We start from the raw sequence: 25,679 nt of genomic DNA on the forward strand, positions 1-25,679 counted from the left end.
ACCCTCCCTTCCCCCCCCCGCTCCCCCACCCTCCCTTCCCCCCCCGCTCCCCCATCCTCCCTTCCCCCCCCGCTCCCCCACCCTCCCTTTCCCCCCCCGCTCCCCCACCTTTCCTTTCTCCCCCCGCTCCCCCACCTTCCCTTTCTCCCCTCAGCCTCCCTCCTTTCTCTCCACACCTGTTCGCCCAACTTCCATTTTACCTCAGCCTCCCCTCCCCCACCTTAAAAAAAAAGTCTCGGCCCCTCCCGCTCTCCAACTAAGGCCCCCGGGCGGGGGAATGGCGCTCCCTGTCTTCCGTAACCTTACGCATCTTGCGCAAGGGCACACGGCGAGCAGCGCGCCTCAGCTCTGCGCGTTCTGCGTAAGCGCGCCCCTCAGGTGCGGAGCCTCGGGGCCGCCGCTGCTCCCCCTCGCACCGGAACGCTGAGGAATGGATGTTTTCTTTCTGGCGGGGGGAACGGAATCTCAGCCAGCCTCTTCGCTCAGCCCTTCCCCCGCAGTCCGCTGTGTCAAAGCTACGGATTCTCCGTAAAGCCTGCGAAGGAGGCGTTCCTCCGGAAAGGTAGAGCGAGACGCCGCTACGTAGCCTACGTAAGGAGGAGCGCCGGCACAGGTAGGAGAGCGGCGGGCACCTTACGCCAACTGCGTTGGCGGCGGCCTGTCCGGAGGCGACGCCGGGCGGGGGGTGATGAAGCCTGCGCTACGCCACTTGCTTGGCGGGCTGCGCCGGCGGCGTAAGGCGGCTTTGCCTGCCTCTCGCTCTCTCTCTCTCAGGTGCAGGGAAGGAGGGAGGGGGCGGGCTCACCGTTGCCCGGCAGCCCTGGTCCGGGCCCAGCCTATGGGGGCGCTGGGCGCTGTCACGTGGTCCCGGAGCCCCCGAAAGCTGCCCGCTGCGGAGCTGCGAGAGCCGGAGCGAGCCGGGACGGGGCCGGGGGCTGCGCGGAGGCGGGTAAGGACCCTTCCCCGGGTGGGGCGCGGGGGTCGGATGCTGGGGAGGCCAGGCCGGGAGCGGGCAGAAGCGGCTGGAGGAGGCGGGGCCCATGCATTCTTGGGGGAAGCGTGCCAGACGGGGAAGGGGGGGCGGTGCAGTGGGGAGCACGGAGGGAGAAGGGCTCGATCCTCGGCGTCGAGGTGGGGGTCGAGGGTTGCCGTTGGGGAAGGGGAGTGGCGCACGGCGCTAGCCAGTGCAGCGTGGGCTTTAGCAGGGGCTCCGATCCGAACGCGCGCACACTGGGGAATAAGCCCCCGCTGGGCACAGTGAGGTTTACTTCCGAGTAAATATGCCAGTCGGATCCCGCGTGGAGCGGGGGGGGGGAGTCCTTGTCGGGCCGTGGTGGTGGAAGGGGGGTCCGAGGCAAGAAGAGGTTGCAGCAGCGGGGCGGACTGGGTGGGAGGCTGGAGGAGCCGAAGCGAGAAGGGGATCCGGGGTCAAACACGAAACCTGGGGGTGGGGCGGGATCTTCGGGGAGGTGGGTGGGATCTGCCTGCGGGAGATCTGGAAGTGGTTTGCTGGTGGGAGGGGCTGCGAAGAGGGAGCGGAGGAGGGAGCGGGAATGGTGGTCCAAAACATCTGGAGGAAGGCTGGTTGGGGGGCAGAAGGCTGGTTAGGGGGCAATGCAGGGGAGCAGAGAGAGGGTGTGCTGCCAGTGCCTGGGGGTGGCAGGTGGGCTCGGGAAGCTTAAAGGTGGGAAAGGGAAGGCGGGCTCCCAAGTGCAGCCAAGGAAGACCTAGTTGATTGGGTGGGCAGGAGCAATGGCTGGATTGTGGAGGGGGCCCGATGACAAGTGTAGCCGGGGTGCAGTGGGTGTCTGGCAGGCAACCTGGGAGCACAGCAGCAGAGGGGGGAAATCCCCAGGCATCTAGAAGCAGTCAGGTGAGGCTGTGTGTGAATTTGGGGTGCTGTGGAGTGGGGAGATGAGTGGAAATGAGGGATCTGGGCCCAGCGTTTTGGACAGAATCGGTTGTTCCTGGGTTGTTTGTTTCATGGGGCACAGTCATTAAGATAGGAAGCCTGTTGAGCACCTCCTTGAGTCATGGGTCATTTGCATCTTTACCACCATGTTGGATCCACAATCAGGATAGTCAAACGGTAGATTTTCCTTGTCGTCTAAATTCATGTGTATTGCTCAAGCGGGGATACTAATCATTTCTGAATTTTTCTAATGGACCAGTGGTTTCCTTTTCTTTTTGTATTATCATTTTAAGAGGTTGTGAATATGGGGCAAGGTGGAGTGAGGGTGGTGCCATATGAATTTCAGTGGCGTGGCGCTACGTGCAAACCTTTGTGTAACGCAGACTCATCTTCCAGAAGATATTTATTTTATTTCAAAATATTCTGTAAAATATTTACACATATTTTAATTCATTAAAATATGTGTCAAAGCTGTTTACAATATAAAATCATGATAAAATACTATAAAATGATGAAACAACAATAAAAACAATACACTCAATTAAAATAACTAGGGGTAGCTGACAAGACTAGCGACTAGGGAAGTTCCTGGGCAAAAAAAGTGGGCCTTTGGTTGTCGGCAGAAGCACTCTACACTGAAAGCTTGCCTGATCTCACTGCGGAAGTCATGGTGGGCGCTGCAGTTGAGAAGCCGCTCTCCTGCACCACAGCCAAACGTGCTTCAGTAGCCCATGGTGTGGCCAGCAAGTCCTCCCCCACAGAACAGAAGATTGGGGTGGCCTACACAGAAGAAGGTGGTTTCTAAGATAACCTGGTCCTGAGCTGATGACCTTACCTGGGGAACAGAAGCATGCCATGGTCTCCCCCTCACTTTTTTGAAATCCAAATGGAGAATAATTACTACATGCTTTTTTGTGAAAGGTTGTTATATATATATTTACCTGGGTAAGACACCGCATCCATCATGGGGAACAGCCCAGTATGACTCACAAGCTTACGTCCAGCATTTTAAGTTCTAGCCATTCCAAATAACAGTATTGTTTTTGCTTGTTTTACTGTGGCAACGTCTTGGTTGTTAAGGTTTTGATCCACGTGTGGTGAGAACGTGGTTTTCTATGGAAAAACCCGTGGCTTTGTAGGGGTGGCTGTCATTATGTGTGCAAACTTCCCTGGAGAAACACAGCTTGCGGGGATAAGGGACAGGGATGTTGCTGGCCTTGAGAAGCACTGACAGCTTCGAAAGTGAACTGCCCAATACTTTGTACGCTGCTGGGTTTAGATGGTGGGGTGGTGAATTTGCCATGTGGTTTTCTCCAAAGAGGATAACGAACCACAGAGACATGGCACGGCCTTTTCCGGGGGTGCTCAAGTACCTTCAAGAGTTCTTTATTAAACAGAGACAAAGATGGAGAGACAGTAAGGGTAGAGTTTAGACAGGAGCATTTCCCAGTGCCCCTCACCCCCAGCTATCAAAATTCAGCCTCTATGCAGCTGGCGTATCATATTGTCTCTGAGGCTGACCTGATTTTTCCAAAAATGAAGCATCTGCACTTCCTGGTGGCTTCTGAACACTTTGTGCTCTGCCTGAGCAGCAGTTCCAAATTTGGTGGCAGTTCTGTATGCAGTCTTTAATTGCAAATGTTCAGGCTTTGCTTTTGCTCCCCCCCCCCCCCCGCTCTCTGGATTTTCTGTCTCCTGATTATTGTTAATCATTAAACCAAAGATTTGAAGTGGATGTTGGAGAAGAAATTGGAAAGGGAGGAGGAGGAGGCGGCACAGAATTTGTAGAAGATGGCTTGTTAGGGGTGCATAATGTGATGAAAAGCACCAGCATTTTGCTCCCTGTCTCCTGATTTGCCATGTTGTATATCCGTTGTCCACCCCACTGCCCCCTCGACCTCATGAGATGATCTGCCCCAAAGAACTTACAGTCAAACTACATTTTCCTTTAGAGTTACCAGCTGCTGGTAACTTCTAGCTAAGCCCTGGTGGATCTGATTCTGTTCATATTTATCTCTGTGGCTGAAATTTGTTAACACTTCCTAGTTTTATCTAAAACAGGTACTTTGAACTGCCTTTCTAGATTTTATGCATCTTCTTTCGGTATTGGATAACAACAATATCATAATTTCTCTTTTAAATGAACACACACAGCTTTATTTGCTGCTGCAGAAGAGAGATTTGCTTTTCTAAATTAAATGTACCAACCATTCTCTCCCATCATTCTTTGAAATACTCTTCTTTCCGTGAGTCTTCACCTAGGTCAGAGTGGGGAATGTGTGTCCTTCCGGAAGATCATCTCTGATCTAAATGCTATATTTTTGATTATCAAAACTCTAGTACAGCCTTCCCAACTTAGTGCCCTCCAGATGTGTTGGATTAGAACTCCCATCATCTTCAGCCAGCATAGTCTGGGACGATGGGAATTCTGTTCCAACACATCTGGAGGGCACCAGGTTGGGGAAGGCTGCTGCCATATTTACTGGTTGTTGTTTCTTTAAAGAAAGGCTCCCCCCGCCCCAAACCTGAGTACTGAGTTCTTAAAATGCCCGGGAATTTTCTGAAACCTGCCATGAAGTTGCATCCCTCTAAGTTGGACACACTGCCCTTTAATTTTAGATGTTTGGGCAGGTTTGTTGTTTTTCTTTTGGGAGGAAAATGTTCCTTGCCTATGCTCAGAGGCTCTTGCACAGGGAGGGTTGAATGAGGATAACAGAGTACTTGGGAATAATTCTTCTTTTATTACATCTGTATTCCACACTTTCTCTAAAGAGCTCGGCATGGTATACATGAGCAGGGAATACCAATTTTTATCCTCACAACAACCCTGTGACTTGGGTTCAGTTAAGAGAGTGTGACTGGCATGAGATTGCCTGATGAATTTCCCCCGTCCAACACTCATTACGCTACGACACAGTGGCTTTCACGCAATTTTCAGACAAACCTTCTGATTTAGTGCTTGGAAGATGGACAGGGTTGAGAGGAATGGAGCAAACTGAAAGAAAATTGCCAGTTCAAAACTGATTTTTTTTTTTTTAAGTTTCTTCCTGCAAAGGAAGAGCAATTACTGAGAGGGCAAAAAGAGGCTGTGCAATTAGGACTTTTGTGAGAAATCCTTTAGAAACTCACTGCGGTGTGGAAATGGTTGCTTGCACCACCTGATGTCTTTGTAGGTAAGAGGCATGTCCCTTTAGGAGAGATCGAAAGGACAAGGTGGAGTGTTTTGGTCTGGGGGCCTTTCAGACAGATGGTAATTAGGAGAATGGGTGAAACTGCAGGATTTGGACAGAGTAGCTCTCACTTTGGAAATGTACTTTTAAAAGAAAAGGTATCCAAAGAATCCCTAAGTGAGTTCTGTTCAGGGTTGTATAGAGACCTCACTTAAAACAACAACATGGGGCTCCCCCCCCCCCAGCAGTGAAATATTCAGTTTCTGTGTGTGTGCTCAAAAGGCTTGCTGTAAACACTGGAACCTTGCTGGCTTTTTGCCAGCATGAAAAGATAAAAGAAATGGATAGGGGATGGTTTCAGCTGGTCTTCATTGTATCTTTGAAAGCTCTAGCTGCATTGCCATTGATCCTTGCAAACAAGGTGGTGACTCTGGTATCTTCAGCCTGTTGCTGTAGAGTCTTTTGCAGGTTTTTGCATTGCACAGAGTTCTTCAGTGGCTAGAACCAAAAGACACCTTGTTCTCAACTCTCTAGAGCAGAGGGAGGGGAACTATTTATTTTTCTATAAAGGGTCAATAACCCACAGGGAAAGATGAATTGGGGCCATACCCAGTTATTAATTAATGGGCTTGAGAGAATTGATTGATTTTTGTATTATATGTTCCTTGATGGCCCTTCCCAGGTTGGGAGCAGGGGAGAAGGGGAAGATTTCTGGCAATGTCCTGGGGCCAGATAAAATTAAGTGGGGGAGGGGAGCATATGCCCTCTGGGCCAGAGTTTCCCACCCATGATTTAGAGAAGGGGTGCAGAACCTCTTTTGGCCTGAGGGCTGAATGCCATTTTGCAGAAGTTCTCCGGGGCCGCATTCTAGTGAAGAGTGAGTCTGAAGGCAAAGGGGGCAAGGCCAAGAATACCAACACATTTTAGCTTGAAACTCTCACTGCCAGTAGCTCCCTGCCTTAGGAGAGGCATTTCAGCCTTTTGGAATGGGGGAAAAGCTGCAGGAAAGCTGGGAAGCCAACGAACCATCAGTATTTGAGGGACAGGGCTGGGGGCTGGGGAAGGAGGTGTAGACCCCTGGAGGGCCAGATTTGGCTTATAGACCTGAGATTCTACACCTCTGATCTAGAGAGTGAAGGTTTGGCAATTGTTCAAGATACTCAATAACCTTTGCGCTTGCACAGTGTGGGTTCTATTCCTCAATACTCTCCCATTGGCCTTTGAAATCCGTGCCTCTTCCCAGCCCCACACGCATCACCATTGCCCCTGCAGCTTTCTATACTGGCCATGGTGGGTGCCTGTACCCACTTGGCTGACCCAAGAATTGCCTGCGCTGTCCAAACATCCCTCTAGTCTACCCTTCCCAAATTAGTCTACCACTCTTTGGAATTTTAAGTACTCAGTGCACAATCCTATGCATGTTTAGAGAGAAAAAGGTCCTACAACTCCCAGCGTTCCCCAGCCAGTGGCTGGCCTGGGAATGCTGGGAGGTGTAGGACCTTTTTCTGTCTAAACATGGATAGGATTTCACCCTCAATAAACAATAATTTCTATGTCCGATAGCAGAAAGCCAGATGTCTTGGACAGCTCACAAGCAGGCTCTGACGGAGTTAGTCCTTCCTTGCTACTTAGCCTGAAGCTCTGCAGGCATTACATCATAAGCGATAAACACGGTTTGACGCAAGATACAAATATTGTTAATAAAATAAGGAAGTGTGGTTTATGGCAGCCTTTCCCAACCTGGTGTCTTCCAGATGTTTTTGGATTTCAGCTGACAGACCTTGCCCTGAGGCTTAAAATATGATTTTAAGACATGCCACACACAAAGAGTAAGGGATGAGGAGGGTATATATAAGTGTTCCTTTCCCCCCCCCCTTTTTTTTTTTTTTTAAAGAAGGCATTTTGAAGTGATGGTTATGGAGACAGTTGACTTCCTCTCCTGCGTGATGGTTCTAATGGCCTCTGTGAGAGCGGGTGGTGATGGCCGTTCATCTCACTGGCTGCTTCTACCTCTCCTTCTCACAGGACAGTTGGCTCTAATGGCTTCTGTGAGGAGAAGTCCAAAACATCTGGAGGGCACCAGGAGGGCTTGTGTGTCGCCAGGGTGGGGACTCTGGTGACTGATAACACATCTATGGGTGATGGCTTCCCAGTTTGTTGATGTGGGAATGGTGGCTGGTCCACCCCATTGTTCTTCAGCAGGAGGGACTTCACCAATCAATATCTTTCTTTTATTGTATTTTATTGACAAGCGCATAAGATTTTGCAAGCAGGGCGGTTGTTTTCTCTGATCTTTATTCTGTAGCTGTGAGAAACATCTGGTGCTTATATTAGTTTGAAGAATTAATAGCTGGTGTTTGTAGCTCTTCATATGGCACCATCTGTGGACATGGTGCTTCATGCGGAAGAAGGGCCATAGGTCACTGGTAGAGCATCTCCTTTCCAGGCAAAACATCCCAGGTTCAATAGCCAGCACCTCCAAGTAGGGCTGTGAAAGGCTTATGTCTGGAAACCCTAGTTAGTTGCTTCTGGTCAGTGCAGACTTGCCTTCTCCATCTCAGCACTGTCCAGATGGGCTGGACTGCAACTGCCATCATACCCAGGCAGCACAGATTATGGGAGTTGTAGTCCAACACATCTGGAGGGTGCCAGATTGGGAAAGGCTGCTGTAGACAATTTTAAGGTAGTTGGACCAGTGTTCTGAGTTGCTATAAGGCAGCTTTCTCTGTTTACAAAGAACCGGTTTGCGATATCCCCCACCCCAAGGGGCTTCCCATCTAAAAATAGACACAGGGGAGATAACAGAGGAAGGGGTGAGAAATCCAGGTGGAGGTAAACAGAAGAATATGTGATCATTGTTTCTTTGTTACAATAGGATATTGGGACTAGTCCAGCCTTCCCCAACTAGGTGCCTTCCAGAGGTTTTGGACTACGACTTCTATAACTCCAGCCAGTATGGCCAGTGGGTATGCTGGTTGGGGATAATGGGAGTTGTAGGTCAACACTTCTGGGGGGCACCAGCTTGGGAGAGGCTGGGCTAGGGTGTTCCAAAGGCAAAGATTCATACAGCACACCTTGAATGTTCAGAGCAATTCATGTACATTATGTTTGTCATCCTAACAACAGTCTTGTAAAGTAGTTCAGCATTATTCAGTTGTGGGGCTGAAGCTCAGAGAATGCTCCAGTATGTGTATATCCTGCTTCTCTTCTCCCCCCCCCCCCCCGTTGTCCTGAATGTCTCATGGGACTAGGCCTTTATTGTTAGTGCGCAGCCCTATGCATGCATAGACTGAAAAAATTCCTACGACTCCCAGCATTCCCCGACAAGCCACATGGCTGCTGGAAGTTCTGTACCCTGGTGTAGAGGACTGGTCTTTGGGTCTCTTCTCCCATGCTCAGTTATATGTGGAGAAGCTTAAAAGTTTTCACGTCAGCCAGGTGCTGGAATGAACAAGGTTGAGCTTGACTGTGCAGTATTATTTATTCTTTTGCTACATTTTAAAGTTTTTCAATGTAAACTCGTGTTTTACTGAACCACTGCAGAATTAATTGGGAGGGGCATTATACAGTGTCAGCCCGTGCCAAAGAATCAGGATTTAAATAGGAAGGAAATCCCATGATGTGCTGCTTCGTTGTGCATCTAAACACACACTGTGTACTCTTAGCTTCTACTTGAGCCACTTTTGTTTTAAAGAAGGTTCATTGCAGTAGATCCAGAGTACTGCTGCCCTATATCTAATCCTGCTCTGAATTTGCCAAAAGTTAATTAAAAACTCCAGCCCCTTTCCTTCTCTCTCTTGTGCCATCCTCCATTGTTGAAATTCGTATTGTAGGCTCTTTGGGGCAGGGGGCTGCCTCTTGCTTATGTTACTCGGTAAAGCACCATGTAAGAACATAAAGAGAGCCATACTGAATCAGACCAAAGACTTACCTAGTCCAGAATTCTTTTCCTACAGTGGCCAACCAGATGCCCCCAGTGGGAAGCCAACAAGCCAGACATGAGTGCAGTAGCACTCCCCTGCTCATGTTCCCCAGCATACCTGAGAGAGCACCTTCTCCTTTAACAATCTGCCTGGTCACTGAGGTAATCAGGTGGGATGCTCCTGGTGGCTCCATGTGGACCTATGGGCTGGTTGGAATCCACCCAGAGTGGAGCCTTCAGTGTGGTGGCCCCCTTTCTGTAGAACTCCTTGCCTCTGGAAGTCAGGCAGGTGCCAATGTTGTGTTGTTTTTGGCGCCAGCTGAAGATGTCTTTATTTCAATAAGCCTTTCTTGATTGACCAGCCACGTTTTTAACAGTTTTGATCCGTATTCTGTGGTTTGTTTGTTTGTTTTATATTTATTTATTTATTTATTTATTTCATTATAGTGTTTTATTCCTTTTACCTTTTATTGTTCACTGCTCTGGAATCTGTTTAGATCTGGAGCATTATATAAAGGTTGTAAATAAATAAACTGGTATTGAGAGGCATACTGCCCATTATGATTAGTAGCCATTGATAGCCTTATCCTCCATAATTTGTCTAATCCTCTTTTAAAGCCATCCAAGTTGGTGGCCATCACTACATCTTGCGGTAGCCAGTTTCATACCTTAACTATGCACTGTGTGACGATGTACTTCCTTTTATCTGTCCTGAATTTCCCACCAATCAGCTTCATGGATGATCTCATTAAGTTCCAGTATGAGAGAGGGAGTAAAATCCACTTTCTCAAGAAGGAAGGTTGTTTCTGCTACTAGGGTGAGATTAGTGGGTCGTGGGTTCACATTTCTGCCTTACGATTGAAGGACTTGTGGGCTACAGAACTGGCATCTGCTTTGCTCCCATTTGGAGGAAGCCACATGATCTGGACTGTTTCAGACACTTTTGTTTCCTTCCCTGTGCGGGATGACATCTAAGTGTTTCTTGCTGGGTCCAACAGCTTCCCCACCCCACCCTCATTCTTTTCTGCACTCCTGCAGCATGGTAACCATTTCCCACTCCAGGCTGAAAATGTTACCTTCCGTTGGACAAATTCTATTATCAGGATACGGTTGCAGGTATCTGGATTGCACAGAACTCTTCTTCATCCCTTCATGTTTGAAGAAAGTTGCTATGTGTGTTAGAAGTTTGCTACCTTGTTGATGCCATTCGTGTCCCTCCAACCCAGTCCCCCTCCTCTGAGAGCACCCCCAGAACCACTTTGTGTCCTTTTGGGCCAGTGTATCTCTGTGCCTCTCTCTGCTGGTGGGAATAGAGCTGTGCTGTAGGCGTCTAAATAAAGACCACAGATCTCCTCTGATGCTCAGATAAGGGCATTAAATGCTGACAAGCAAAGAGGTAGGTGTGGGTTTACACTTGCTTAAAATACCAGCATGGAACAGTCTGAACCTCCATATGTTAGGGAGAATTTTGCATCTTCTAACGGAAACAGTGCCTCTTTCCCCTGACGGATCCATACCAAAACGTTGCAGTTCAGGTAACAAGTTGGTGCCTATTCCTGGCCCCCTGCTCTGTATCTTTTTCAGGGGGCTTGGAGGCTTTTCCCTCCCTTCCTCATTCAAAAAGTGAAATAAGAAAGAGTTTGAGAGAAGCTTATCCCTGTAGGGGTATGGATTTTGTGTTCTTTCTTTCTTTTGGGGGGTGAGTATGTGCACGGCCTTATGCAAGATGTTGCAAACTTAATAATTCTTTTTATAGAAATAACGCTTAAAAGAAGCACCCACACATTTTCCACACTGCTATAGAACCAACTGTGCTTGGAGGCTTGTCTTTCTGGAGGTGGCAGAAAGAGAAAGAGTAGGAAAGGGGGCAGGGAAAGGGCCCTGTTGCTGAATGCTGCTTGAGCCAGAGGGGAAGTCACTTGAGATGCTGCTTAGCCTTAGCCAGGCATGTGGTAAGGTACTTAGCAGGGTTTAGAGGCGGCACTTTCCCTATAGGCATTCTTCCTGCCCCACCGCCCCCTGGTCTGGGCTTTGAGTTGCCTCTGCAAGAGTTCTTGCATATTGAAGATTAGAAAGCCAGCACCTGCCTACTCAACTGCAGACCCTGCTTATTATACAGCAGCCTTCTCCAACCTGGAGCCCTCCAGTTGCATGGGACTACAACTCCCATCATCTCCCACCAGCATGGCCATTGGCTGGGAGATGATAGGATCTGTAGCTGGTGGGCACAAGATTGTGGAATGGAGCAAGGAAGGGGGCATTTGCTAGGATAATAGGTGGCTCCCCCCACACACACTGCAAAAGACCCCCCCCCCCATGGTTATGTATTGTGTTTTATGGCAATTGCTTCACACTCATCTAGTAAATGTTTTGGGTCCCTGTCATATTGCCTCCCTCGAGGAGGGAGTGATGCCATCAGCCCTCAAGGAGGCAGTGATAAGACCACTCTTAAAGAAGCTCTCCTTGGATCCCCAAGACTTGAACAACTTTCGCCCGGTCTTGAATCTGCCGTTTTGGGGCAAGGTGATTGAGCGGGTGGTGGCGGTGCAGTTGAAGGCAGACTTGGAAGAAGCCGATTATCTGAATCCATTTCAATCGGGCTTCAGGCCTGGACATGGGACAGAAACAGCTTGGGTGGATGATATGGGAAGGGCTCCGGATAGGGGCAAATGCTCCTTCCTTGTTCTCCTCCGTCTCTCAGCAGCTTTTGATACCATTGACCACAATATTGTCCTGGACCACCTGGATTTATTTATTAAATTTCTTAATCGCCCATCTGGCCGGTCACCCGGCCACTCTGGGCTATGTACAATAATACAACAGTTTAAAACAATAACATTCCACATTAAAACATCGTATTTCTAAAAATACCCTAACCCACCCCAAATGCCTGCCTGAACAACCAGGTTTTCAATGCATGGTGGAAGCTCATTAACGAGGGGGCATGGCAGAGTTCCCTAGGGAGGGAGTTCCACAGAGTGGGGGCTACCACAGAGAAAGCCCTCTCCCTCGTCCTTACCAGCCTAGCTGTCCTGGCTGATGGGACAGAGAGAAGGCCATCCGAGGCTGATCTTGTTAAGCAGCCTGTCTGGTGTTGCTGGAGGCGCTCCTTGAGATAGGCTGGGCCGGAACCATATAGGGTTTTAAAGGTCAAAACCAACACCTTGAATTTGGCCCAGAAAACAACTGGTAGCCAGTGCAACTCCTTCAGCACTGGAGTGATGTGATCTTGCCGGCGGCTGCCTGTAATCAGGTGAGCTGCCGCATTGTGTACCAGCTGCAGCTTCTGAACCGTCTTCAAGGGTAACCCCACGTAGAGTGCATTACAGTAGTCTAAACGAGAGGAGACCAGGGCATGTACTACCGATGGGAGCAGATGGTCAGGAAGGAAGGGGCGCAGCTGCCTTATCAGATGGAGTTGGTACAGCGCTGTCCGGCTCACAGCTGACACCTGAGGCTCCATGGACAGCTGGGAGTCTAAAATGACCCCCAGGCTGCGGACCTGGTGTTTCAAGGGTAACCGTACCCCATTCAACCCCAGGTCAACATCCCCCAACCTCCTCTTGTCTCCCACCAAAAGTACCTCAGTCTTGTCAGGGTTCAGCTTCAGCTTATTCCTCCCCATCCAGCCACTCACCGTCTCCAGACATTTGGACAGGGATTCTACGGCCAACCTTGGTGAAGATTTGAATGAGAGGTAGAGCTGCATACCCTATACCTCCTGATGATAGCCCCCAGCGGCTTCTCATAGATGTTAAATAGCATCGGGTAGAGGATGGAACCCTGTGGCACCCCACACGTGAGCGGCCACGGGTCTGAAACCTCCTCTCCCAGTGCTACCCTCTGGTACCTGCCGGAGAGGAAGGACCGGAACCACTGTAATACGGTGTCTCCAGTGCCCAACCCTTCCAGGCGGTCCAGGAGGATACCGTGGTCAACGGTATCAAAAGCTGCTGAGAGGTCGAGGAGAACACGGAAGGAGCATTCGCCCCTATCCAGAGCCCTCCTCATATCATCCACCAAGGCCATTTTTGTCCCATGCCCAGGCCTGAAGCCCAATTGAAATGGATCTAGATAATCGGATGGGTTGGGCATAGGGACACCTTATTACGGTGGTTTCGTTCCTTCCTCTCTGGCAGGTACCAGAGGGTAGATCTGGGGAAGGAGACTTCAATCCCTTGGCTGCTCACTTGCGGGGTGCCACAGGGTTCTATTCTCTCCCTGATGTTATTTGACATCTGTGTGAAGCCGCTGGGAGCGATCATCAGGAGGTTCGGGGTGCAGTGTCACCGATATGCGGATGACATGGAACTCTACCTCTCATTAAAATCCTCGTCAAGGTTGGCTGTAGAAACCTTGTCCAAGTGTCTGGAGTCGGTGAGTGGCTGGATGGAAAGGACTAAGTTGAAACTGAACCCTGACAAGACCGAGGTACTTTTGGTGGGAGACAAGGGGAGGTTGGGGGATGTTGACCTGGTGTTGAATGGGGTACGGCTACCCTTGAAAGACCAGGTCCGCAGCCTGGGGGTCATTTTAGACTCCCACCTGTCCTTGGAGCCTCAGGTGTCAGCTGTGAGCCGGACAGCGCTGTACCAACTCCATCTGATACAGCGGCTGTGCCCCTACCTTCCCGACCATCTGCTCCCATTGGTAGTACATGCCCTGGTCTCCTCTCGTTTAGACTACTGTAATGTGCTCTATGTGGGGTTGCCCTTGAAGATGGTTCAGAATTTGCAGCTGGTGTAGAACGCAGTGGCCTGCCTGATTAAAGGCAGCCGTCGGCGAGATCACATCACTCCAGTGCTGAAGGAGTTGCATTGGTTACCAGTTGTTTTCTGGGCCCAATTCAAGGTGTCGGCATTGACCTTTAAAACCCTATATGGTTCCAGCCCAGTCTGTCTTAAGGAGCGCCTCCAACAATACCAGGGATGCTGCTCAACAAGATCAGCCTCGGAAGGTCTTCTGTCTATCCCATCAGCCAGGAGAGCTAGGCTGGTGAGGACTAGGGACAGGGCCTTTTCTGTGGTGGCCCCCACTCTGTGGAAGTCCCTTCCCTCCCTGACCTCCGCCATGCCCCCTCTTTGATGAGCTTCCACCGGGTTTTGAAAACGTGGCTGTTCAGACGGGCGTTTGGGGTGGGTTAGGGTTTTTTTTTATGAGCAATGTTGTTTTGTTCAGTTGATATGTAAATTTGTTGTATTTCCTGTTATTTGTATTGTACACTGCCTAGATTGGCCGGGTAGCCGACCAAATGGGTGGCTAATAAATATAAATAATAATAATAATATAATACCTACCCCAGGTAATAATGAGTGGTAATCCAGGAGCTGGACACAGCCCTGGTGCAAATCTTGCCTCAGCTGTGAAGCCCCCAGGTGGCCTTAAGCAGCCTACTATTTTATTAAAGTATGCTCTGCCGCGCGCACGCGTGTGTGTGTGTTTGTCTGTCTGTCTGTCTCTCTCTCACACACACACACACACACACTAGTGTGGGGAATAATAATACTGGCCTACCTTAGATGGTTGTTGTGCAGCTTACTGTGATAACGTACGTGAAATGCTCTGAGCACTCTAAAAGTCCATAGAATTAGCTAATAATAATATAATTGATAATAATTAACATTGGCTTACCACTTTCAGACATTCAAAATTATGTAGTTGCAGTCCATACAGCAAACCTGTAAGGCTTTTATTTTGGCTTTCTCCCAGCCATGAGCTGTCGTTGTACCAACTTCATGATACTGTTGTGTACGTGTGTATGTGTGGGGTTTTTTTGTTTTTGTTTCCTTTTCTAAACCACTTTGGGGATTTGTTATTGCTAATTATTTTTTTTTTTAAATCAGGTAAGTCAGTATTATTATTGCCCATATTGGAAATGGGCGAGGGGAAACTGAGGCTGACAGAGTCGAAACTGGAGCTGGGGGCTTCCTGATTCGTAGCTCAGTCTTTGGGCCACTATGCCATGCCTGCTCATCACATATAGATGCCAAGTGTTGTTATAGTTGTTACTACCTGGTCAGATGGAAACTTAGGAATTTGCAATATCCTTAGCCTTGGGAAGCTCTGTTACCGCTGACAGTAGTTTTTCCCCAACCCGGTGCCCTCCAGATGTGTTGACCTGCAACTCCCATCGTTCTCAGCCAGCAGCGGCCAGTATATACACATGCACTCTTTCCTTCCTCTCTTTGTATATATGTCTTCTATTTATTTAAAACATTTATCCTCCACCTCTCCTGTTGTTCAAAGCAGCTAGCAAAATCAGTTAAAGCGCAGCACTAGTAAAACTCCTCAAATTACGCAGTAATGAAATCTTCCTGATTTTGTTTTCTTTTCCCAGTGAGCCCTTGTTCACTTTCGGATTTCCTGCTCCCTATTTTTGCAAAGCTGTTCCACCTCTGTGAGCAGCAGCAGTTCGTGCTCTATCTTTGGTGGGAGGGTACTTCGCTTCTATATGGTTCACGCTGCCGCTTCTGGGGACGTGACTGCTGCTGTTCCTCTTTGGTTTCTTCTTCCATGCTGTGCTGAGAAGGACATGTAGCAGCCATCCAGCTTCCCCCTTGCAATTGGGAGGACGGTGGCCTTTGAAAAGGACACTCTAGCCAATTTTTTCGGTTCAGGGGGATGGCAAGTAGTTGTTGTTTCGGGCTCTTGAATTCCCATCCTAGTCTCTGGGCTATGTTTTCAAATTGGCAGAGCTGGGGTTTGCCAAAAACTATGGCGTCGCCTGTTCACTTTTGATTGCTTTCTTGCTTGATGAAGCTAATAAAGACCAGGGCTAGTTGCAGCTTCTGGTATGTACGTCCCAGTTGATTTACGGCTCTTTGTGATAGGTCTTTTTGTTCTTTAGTAACTGGTCAGAGAGTGTGTGTGTGTTTGTGTGTTTGCACACATACCTTCCTTGAGAAGAAAGAACTCATTCCGGGAGCTTCCGCTTGAAAAATTCGCCTCCAACGAAATCCAGTGGCTCATTCATTTTGGGAGTTTCCCCCGCCTCCCCTCCTTTCCCCTCCTCCCAGTTGTTGACTATTAACTATTCTCTCTGTGTGGGGAATGATTTAGAGCAGTTTTTGTATGTTGTGGTTTTGGCTTGCTTAGTCATAAAGAGCCTCAAGACGCTGCTAGTGATTGACATAACAAAATGTAAATTATATGCTGTTTTACTAAGCATCCGACTTGAGGTTTATGTGTCAGGAAGGCTCAGTGCTACTCATTGCAGTGGGTTCTCTTCCTGATGTGTCATTTTGTGTGGAAGAAACATTTTATGTTAAATTGTGAGTTTTTAAAGGCAGGGGGCAGTGGAGAAAAAACATGTGCCATCCCTAACTATTAAGATTTTTTTCATTGTTAGGTTTTGATCGTGTGTGTGTGTGTGTGTGTGTGTGTGCCATTTTTTCCTTCTAAATGTCATTTAAGGGACCTTTGGGCTAGTTTCCTCTGCTAGGATTATATGAGATCATTAACTTGGCAGTTGTTAAGAACCACAGGAATGTCTTTTCTGGATCTGACCAAACATCCATATACATATTTATTTCTGTATACGAAAATGTATACACTGCAGAGATACGTATATCTCTGTCAAAAAGTAAAGGAATCACTCAAAGCAGCTTACAAAATACAAAAACAGATATTAAAAACAGCAGTGATCCATCATTAAAACATAATACCAAACTAAAAACAGCATCAAGACAATAACCCAAAGAGCCAAAACTTATCTATCAGTAAATTAAATAAGGCAGCAACAGGATCAAACTCTTGTTTAAAAAGCCAGCGGAACACAGATAGGAATATCTGTATCATTATTATTGATGATGATATTATTATCATCATCAGTAATAGTAATAATAATAATAAAGATAACCAAACTTCCTGGGGGAGGGTGTTCCACATATGGAGTGCCAGCACAGAGAAAGCCCTCTGTACTATGGCCTGCTGGGTCAACCCAAGGGTCCATCTAATCCACCATACTGTCTCCAGCAGTGGTCAGCCAGTTGCCCACCAGAAAACTTGCAAGCAAGGCTTGAATAAGCTGCCTTCCAGAGTGGATGAGGAATTCTAGGGAGTTCCAGCACATTCTTATTTCGCTCTGTCTCACTTCTGTTTCCTGGGAATTCTGTACTCCAACCATATCTGATGTTGATAATCCTGTGTTGTAAACCCCTCCCCTGCAACAAAGTAGATCCTGCAAACCTGAAGTCTGCCTTCTCCACCTTAGATCAGGGCTTCCCAGACTTAGGGGATCTCTTTTGTTTTGTACTAGAACCCCAAGATCCCTCAATCAGAGTTAGATGTGAAAGGCACGTGCTTAGAATGAAAGAACTCTGAGGCCAGGAATTTGTCTTGAGTACCAGAACTAAATGGAGCTCACGGTCCTTCCGCACTAATATCCAGTTTCTTTCTATCCCCAGCTTCCTTCATTTCAGCAATATAATTGGGGGCTGTCATTTTGTTCTTGCTACTGGTAAACAATTGGAAGTCAGAAATCCTTGCAGATCTACTGCAAACCACCCAGAAATCTGTCAGTTGATCCTGATGTACTTTCTGCTCACCCATGCCTTAGAATAATGGGTTTTCTGTGGCTGTTAAATTAGATTCTAGTGTGTTGCTTTTCTTTTCATTTTTGGGAAGTTTCTTATGTGTTTTTATTTTGATATCCACCACTCTGAACAGTTGGAAAAACGGTATATCAGTATTCATTTTAAGAAATTATAAAGAAATCTTCTGTCTGGGTTAAATCCAGTGTTACATGAATGGACTTCCACTTGCACAATGGGGAGTCTCCCTTCTCTTCCTCCCTCTGCAACCCATCGCACACCCCAAATCTGCTCCACAGTAGTCCCCAAACTCTCTGGAGTTGATTTGGGCCCCCCGGGGGTGGGGCTTCAGGGGGGAGGAGACATTTGATCCACCAGTGGTGTCCATTTCGCTGGCAGAAAGACACCACTGGATACAAACCTCTGCTACTAACTTGCAAGGTGGTCTTAGACAGTCCTTTAAGGTGCGATCCTATGCATGTTTAGACAGGAAAAAAGTCCTCCAACTCCAAGCATGCCCCAGCCTGCATCACCCTAACCCTGTCTAAACATAGGTAGGATTGCACTCTTATTTTCTTACCCCCCCCCATCCTACCCCTCTGGAATAATTCAGGCCTACTTTACAGGGTTGTTTTAAACATTGTGGACAATCTGCATGCCATATTTTGAACTCTCGAAGTGCTATTACTATCACTGAATGGCCCTGCTTAAAAAAAAACACCATGTTTAAATAGCTGCAATAAATTATGTCGTGGTAAGCATTCTATGACTAGTCCCTGAATTTATAGGTGGTCTGAAGAGGCCAGATTGGCCAAACAACCGTATTAAGGCTGCTTTCTCTGTTCTGTTTATTGGCAGCTGCAAACGAGGCCTCCGACGCGAAGCCTTACTTTTGGCAATTCTTTGCTGCCAAACAGAATGATCATGGTCTGTTAATTATCGGCATTGGCTTGTGTCAGGTGGGTGTGGGAGAATCTGGGCACTCTCTCACTCATGCTGCGCTCAAGTGGTCTCTTGAGCATCCCCGGCATGCATCAGTGATGGACGGAGGTTGTTCCTGGGTCGGTCCTTCTGGCCTTGTCCAAGCCGTGATTCAACCACAGGTCGCTGCCTGTTCGAGAGCTCTTCAGCTGCATTGTCTTAAGAAGCAAGGGGTGGGGGGAAATATCCCTTGCTACAGCTGAAATATGTGTTTGGATGGGTACGTCCAGAACTGGACACAGCAACCTTGAAGGTTTAGGGTTAGACAGGCTGTTGGTCCATCTAGACCACTTCTGTCTACTCTGACAGTGGCTCTCTGAGGCCACCCCTGCCCTGGGGCCCTCCAAATGTGTTGGATTACAACTCCCATCATTCCAAAGGGGCACTTCCCCAAGGAGCTTACAGTCAAAGCTTCATCAGCGGGGAGCAAGGGCAGTTGTACGTACCCAGTCAGAAGTACGTCTCTCTCCGTTTGCACAAAAGAGCTCAGCTTTTATTTACGTGTTCTGTCATTATGCAACTGCACAGACACACCAGGGATATGTTCCTAAGAGCTGCTGTTCCATGGCAGAATCTCAGGTCCTGCTACCAGGAGGCAACCTGATCCCTCAGCAGCAGGGGTGGATGGGGGCATGACCTCCACCCTCGTGTTGAGGCTGCAGGAACTGTCGGGGCTTTCTATGCCACTGATCTCTTATCCACCCTACCCCTCTGCTCCCCAAGCACAGGTTGCCCAGAAGAACATCAGAAGCTGCTTTATACCAGGTCATGTTACGCGTCCATCTCCAGCATTGGATCCTCTGACTGCCAGCTGCTCTCCAGGTCTCAGACAGAGAGGGGGCTTTCCTGTTGCCTTCCACCTGCTCCTTTTGACTGGAGGTTCTGGGGCTTGAACCGGAGACCTTCTGCATGCAAACTGTGTGCTCTTCCAGTGAGCTGTGGACCCTGATCCGTAAAAAGGCATCAGCCTTGACTGGCATCCTTTGCTGATGGATGGCAGGTGTAGCTGTTTTGCTGACATCTGCTTATTATTTAAATTTATAAACTGACCTTCATCCCCATGATCCCAAGGCAGTGTACACACACTGAAAAACAGACAACCAATCCAATATAACGGAGCATCTTCCCTAAAACTGGGAACAGAAGAGAGTCTGGTATAAGCGTGGTCTCTCCCTTTCTCTCTGTGTGTGCCAGTGATTTCCTGCCTGTTCGAGAATTTGGTGAAGAAGCAAGCTTCCCATTAGGGCACATAGAGGATCAGCACCCAGGAGAACACAGTTATGCGTGTATCTCTGTTGCATTGCATTACGTTACAGATTTCAGGGTTGTCCCAGTAAGGAGCCATCACCAGGATATAATTTTGCCTGCCTGCCTTTGTTGAACAGAGGATGCCTTGGAGATTTCCCCACAGGTTAGAAGGCCCCAGCCAAGATGTGTTGCAGAGCCTGCCCTGCACAAATTGGCCAGTCTTTTCTTTAATTGTGATGGCTCAAAGGAAGTGCCAGATGAAGGGAGCTCTTCATGACACCTGGAAGGCAGAAATAGCTGTTGTGCATCTTGTTCAATTTAATAGGATTTGCCCCTGAGTGAAGGGGGTTAGGGCTAGGTTCTTAAACGGGTTTAGGAACTTTGCATAGATGCGATCCGACTTTATTTATTTATTTATTATTAAATTTATTATTCGCCCATCTGGCTGGTCACCCAGCCACTCTTCTTAGTCCATCCTGTGCATCTGATGAAAGTGGGGTGTGTGTGTGTGTTTGTGTGTGTGCAAATATATTGTTTTAGTACATGCATGCACAGTAAACTTCAGGCACCTGCTTTGACTTTATTATTTTACTGTGTGTGTGTGTGTGTGTGCACGCACAGCATTTCATGCATCTGCTACACTAGACTCTACTTCACGAAAGCTTAATAGTAAATTAAAGTAAATCTGTTAGTCTTTACAGTGCCACAGGCCTCTTTTTTTTTGCTGCACCAGACTAGCATGGCAGCCCCTCTGGAAATTATTTAATCCATGCTTAGCACTACAGCTCTTGTGAATGGCAATGCAGGACACACATCCCATCAGCACTCACCCTGTTGGCACTACAATTATACGATTATTAGTTTGGAAGCTTGCAGTGGTGGTGTGGGGGAGGAGTCCTCCCTCCAAATGCATCTGGCAAACCTCAGGACCCAAGGATTTGGTGCATTTAAGCAGCTGTCCAGAGATCTTAAAGTGAGCTTCGCATGTTGGCTGACTTCCTGTGCGCATCAGACCTGTCTGTCTTTCTAACTTGGGGATGGTTCCATTCTTAGTGGAAAGTGTCTGGATTGTTTATTTAGGAGAATATTGCTCTCTGTTTAGCAGTGTCAGGCTCTGTAAATATGTTTGGAATTGCTCCATCTTGGCAGCAGCGAAAGTGCGCTGCCACAAAACATGCATGGAAGTTGGCGTTTGGATTCTGGTGGAGAGGTTTTTGTTGCTCTTCTGGAATGCTGCTGAAATCACTTGTTTTGGGGTGGTTTAATATTGGCTGCTGCTGCTGCTACTTGTACCATTTTAGCATGAAGGCATTGCTAGAAATAAATGATTCTGCTTTGCAGCTGCTGCTTTTTGCCCCCTTCTTTTTTTGCAAGTAGGTGATGAAATGGCAAGAATTGTGAAGGAGAGAAGGGCTGCAGCTTTTGTTTCTAGGCGCAGCTGTATTAAAGTGTCCTGGTTGTTAGTGGTCCTGTACTTGTACTTTGCAGTGTGGGCAGAAGCTTAGGTTTGAAAAAGTGCAGGTCTCCTAGATGCCTTGGAACGTTTTTCTGCTGTGCAATTCGCTTTGATAGCACTGATCAGCAAGTCATAGGAACTTGCGCTCTATAATTCTCCACTGGCAGTGAATTCCCCCCGCCCTTTCCCCTCCAACTGCTTCTCTGCTGTGCCATGCTATGCACCAGAAATGTGATCCCCAGATCCTCTTCTGAGAGAGGGAGAGCAGAACAGGTACACTCTGGCTTCTCAGACTCCCTAGTGTCAGCTGATTACAATGTTGTGTGTTGTGTGTCCCCCCCCCCCCTTTTTTCTTGGTCATATCTACAGATGTGTTAACACAAGTCCTTGGCCTTGAGATCCTGTTGCTGTTGGTTTAGAAATGCATATGGACCAGTGAAGTTTGCGGGGGGGGGGGGGGGAGATGGTGCTTTTCTTCCCAGATAATTCTGAAGTGCTTCTGTAGGTGAGATTGCCACAGACCTAGCCATCTTTTGAAACAGATCTTCAAATTTGAGAGTCTTCTGCACTGTATGTGTGTTTGTGTGTTTCTTTTTGACTTGGTTTGGGAAGGGAGAGTCCGTAAAAGCTCCCGCGAAAGGGCCTCAAAGTTCAGTGTGAGAGAAGGGGAGATTATCGTTGCCGTCTGTGAGGAAGCTTCTGTTTCAGGTTTTCAACTTTATACACTACATACTGTCTGCAGCAGTGTGAAAGAGAGATTGAGGAAGGGTCCTATCAGTCTTGCGCAGCAGCACGAACACTGCAAAAGCAGAGCGGGCCTGGCATGCTCCTGTGTAAAAGGCGAAGTGGTGGATCGAGGGGTGAGGTGGACAGAGAGAGCAAGCCCAGGGTGCACTTGGCACAGTCATGTTAAGCAGGCGTTGTAAGTACCTCACGTGGCAGCCATGCAGAAGAGTCAACAGGGAAAAGGGGAAGGGAATTTAAATATGCAGTAACAGTCGTTTTGCAAATTGCCCAGAGAGCTGTGGCTATTGGGCGGTATAGAGATAGATAAATACAATAAATGTGAAAAAACAATTAAGCCACTTAATTCAGCAGCGGGGAACCTCTTTCAGCCCAAGGGCCAAATTCAGTTTTGAAGATGCTCTCGGGGCTGCATTCCAGTGACGGGGGTGGGAAGCGGTGGGGCAAAAAATACAAAAAACACCAGTGTATTTTTAAAACCCTTACTGCTAGCGACTAAGCCTTAGGAAGAGGCATTTCCACCTTTTAGAATGGGGGAAAACATCACAAAAGCTGAGAAACCACCAAATGATTTCTGGTTGTGGGAAAGGGGTTAGGGCCTCCTAGGGAACCTCGAAGGGCCGGATTTGACCTCTAGGAGGCGGACTTGGTCCCTGGTCTCAGGTCCACCCTCCTGTCTTAATTGAGCATGTTTTTTTAGGGTATATTATTATTTCACCCCATCAAAGTATAGAGTTCCTTACAGAGTACATTGGGGCAAGTCTCAGCCCGGAGGGGCTTCCAGTCTGTAATTTGACACAGGGGAGGAGGAGCAAAGTGGAGGCAGGGGCCAGCAGTGGAAGAATATGTGTGTGTTTAGGTTTCATGTACTTAGACTTAGGTCATTGGGGCATGGGAACTAAGGGGTTGTGCTATTGGCTTCATGGATATGGTCGATTTGGGGAGGGATTCAAAGGAAGTAAGAGAGGTGACGTGTTTTACCTAGCTTGTGTGTGTGTCGTTTTTTTAAACATTGATTCTGTTTTAATTTTGTCCTCTGTCTGAGAAGCATTGGCCGTCATACACTGTCTCTTCACAACAACCCTGTGTGGTAGATTAGCAAATGAGCGATTGAGAGAGAGACAGAGAGAGAGAGACTAGCCCAACATCATCCAATGAAGTCCATAGCTGAGCAGCAATTAGAACCCGGGTTTCCTGTTCCTAGTCCAAATGCTGAAACCACTACACCACTCTGGCTTTTCTGTGTGTTTTAGTATTGTTCACATACCAATAATCCTGGGGATGAGGTGAGTTAAAAACCCAAAGAAATGGAATTCGAGTCTTGGGAAAAAAATCAACATGTATATAATATGAAAAATGCATTCAAATTTGGCCCAGTTTATGTAATTCTGGGCCCGGACTTTGGAATGTCCTCCCAACAGAGACACAATTCCACATTCTTTTTGGTGGCCAATTAAAGGCTTCTTTTTGCCCTAGCATTTTGAGCAGAATTTTGAAATTGAATTAAATTTACAATCCACATTGATTTTAGATTGATTTTGCTGGTTTTACAGTTACATATATGTTTTTATAATTTTAAGTACACTGCTCTGGGATGCCCTTTGGGGATGAAAGATTGGTACTTGGAATACATTCTGTCAGTATGTTTCAATGGCCATGTTGGCTGGGGATGTTAGGAGTTGTAATCCAACACTTCTGGAGGGCACCACGTTGAGGAGGCTGCATTACATGGGTTAGGACTTGCGAAACAGATCTTGGCCATTTGTAGGCTCACCCAGGTTTTCATGAAGCAGGTTCCCAGACCTAGAAGATGGTGTTCAACCCATCAGGTGAAGGTTCAAATTCCACATCTTCTGACACTTGTGTTGACTTTCCTTTGCTTCATGGACACAGTCACATTTTTTCTAAAGCAGGGAAAGTGTGTGTGTGTGTGTGTGTTTGTGTTATTTGTTTTTGGTGGATATTTCATCAGGGCCCAAATATTCTCCATTTCACTCAGCTGCGTGTTAGATTCAGAAGAAGTTCCCAACCAGACAAGTCCTTCTGATATCACTCCATCGGCAAAGGCTTGTGAGAGCTTTTTTGGAAATGGAGCTGCAGAGATTTATTTTTGTTGTTTTTGTTCTTCTGTTTCCGAAGGCTTCCATCTGTTGCAAAGCAATATCTTGGTTTCATGTGCTCCCTGCCAGATTGGGGGAGGGAAGAAAAGAAATAATAATTAGCACAATTGTAGTCTTAGGAGAAATTGCTTCCCTGTCATCGACTGTACAAAATAAATAAAATTTAAAATGTTTTGCAAAGCATGGTTCGGAACAGGGTTGGTTGGAAAAGAATCACTAAAATGTCTAGCTGCAGTTGAGCAGAGAAAAACTTGTTGGTGTAAGAACTTAGAATAAGAAACCTCTTAAACCCAAATGAGGAAGAGTGTTTTTTGTTGTTGCTTTTGTTTTGTTCCTGGAAACATTTTGTTGAGTTGATCGATGTCTTCTATTCCATTCTGGAATGTAACAAGGATCACCTTATTGCCGTCCTTACTGGTTTTGTTCTGTTCTTGGATTTTTAAAACAAATGTTTTTTTCTATTTTAATTGTGGTATGTTCACTCTAACTTTTGGCTGTAAGTTGCCTTGCATGCTGTATGGAAAGGAGGTAGAGATATACAGTGAACAGATAAAATGGTCCTGTAAACCACGGTTAGGCAGACTTTAAGCTCGTGGGATCTGCTTTGCTTTTCAATAGAAACCTGAGGTCTAGTAACTGGAACCAGGTGCAAAACAGTGCCTCAGGAAGGCAGACATAGAATTGCAGAACAAGGTGCCTTGGAGCACATGCTGAGCCTAGGCATTAGTTTCCAGTGCCATGCACAAATATTCTTCTGTTTTCCCCTAAGCTTCCTTGATTTCAGCAGCTGAATTTAGGATGGGGGAAAGGGGACTTTTGCTTTCACTTTTGTAAAATTATAACTAAAGACTAATATACCAACTACGCCCTTATCTGGACAGAGATAGTCTAGCTACAGTCATTTATGCTCTGATAACCTCTCGTCTACATTACTGCAATGCATTATATGTTGGGCTGCCTTTGAAAACAGTCCGGAAACTTCAGCTGGTCCAAAACAGGGCAGCGAGATTGGTAATGAGGACTGGCCAACGAGATCATATGATGCCAGTACTTTCCTAGCATCACTGGCTGCCAGTCCCTTTCCGGGCCTGATTCAGAGTGCTGGTATTAACATTCAAAGCCCTAAACGGCTTGGGACCAGGTTACTTGAAGGATTGCCTCCTCCCTTATATACCTGCCCAGACCCTAAGATTATCTTCAGGGGTCCTTCTCCAAGAGCCCTGCCAAAAGAGCTTCCTGGCTTGGCTACAAGGAAAAGGGCATTTTCTGCTTTGGCACCCCGGTTGTGGAGTGAACTCCTTAGAGAGGTTCACCTGGCACCTATATTGTACTCTTTCTGGCACCAGGTGACCTATTTATTTTCCCAGGCATTTGTAGCATTCCAGTTTTTTAGCTCTGTTGTCTTAAATCTACTATTGCATTTTAAATATCTGCACTGCTGCAAGTTTTACTCTGGTTGTATTTTTATTCTGTAGTTTTAATCTATTATATTTTATATTGTATTTTCTGTTGTATTTTTGTGGTTTTAATTTTGTGAACTGCCCAGAGAGCGTCGGCAATTGAGTGGTATAAAAATAAATAAATAAATACGAACC

The 25,679-nt window shown here is 47.3% G+C and overlaps 1 protein-coding gene across 3 annotated transcripts in view; it reads left to right on the forward strand.

Annotated features, from left to right (window-relative positions):
* Nucleotides 1-889: 889 nt before the first annotated feature.
* Nucleotides 890-25,679, forward strand: part of STRBP (spermatid perinuclear RNA binding protein) — a 117,825-nt gene continuing 93,035 nt past the window's right edge. For all 3 annotated transcript variants that reach the window (XM_084820833.1, XM_084820835.1, XM_084820838.1), the window contains exon 1: nucleotides 890-949. The gene's annotated coding sequence lies outside the window, so the exon portion shown is untranslated. The remainder of the gene's footprint in view (nucleotides 950-25,679) is intronic.

This window comes from Heloderma suspectum, chromosome 14 (genome assembly GCF_057233095.1).
Source record: "Heloderma suspectum isolate Gila_16-S chromosome 14, 16-S_ref, whole genome shotgun sequence".
Taxonomy (NCBI): Eukaryota; Metazoa; Chordata; class Lepidosauria; order Squamata; family Helodermatidae; genus Heloderma; species Heloderma suspectum.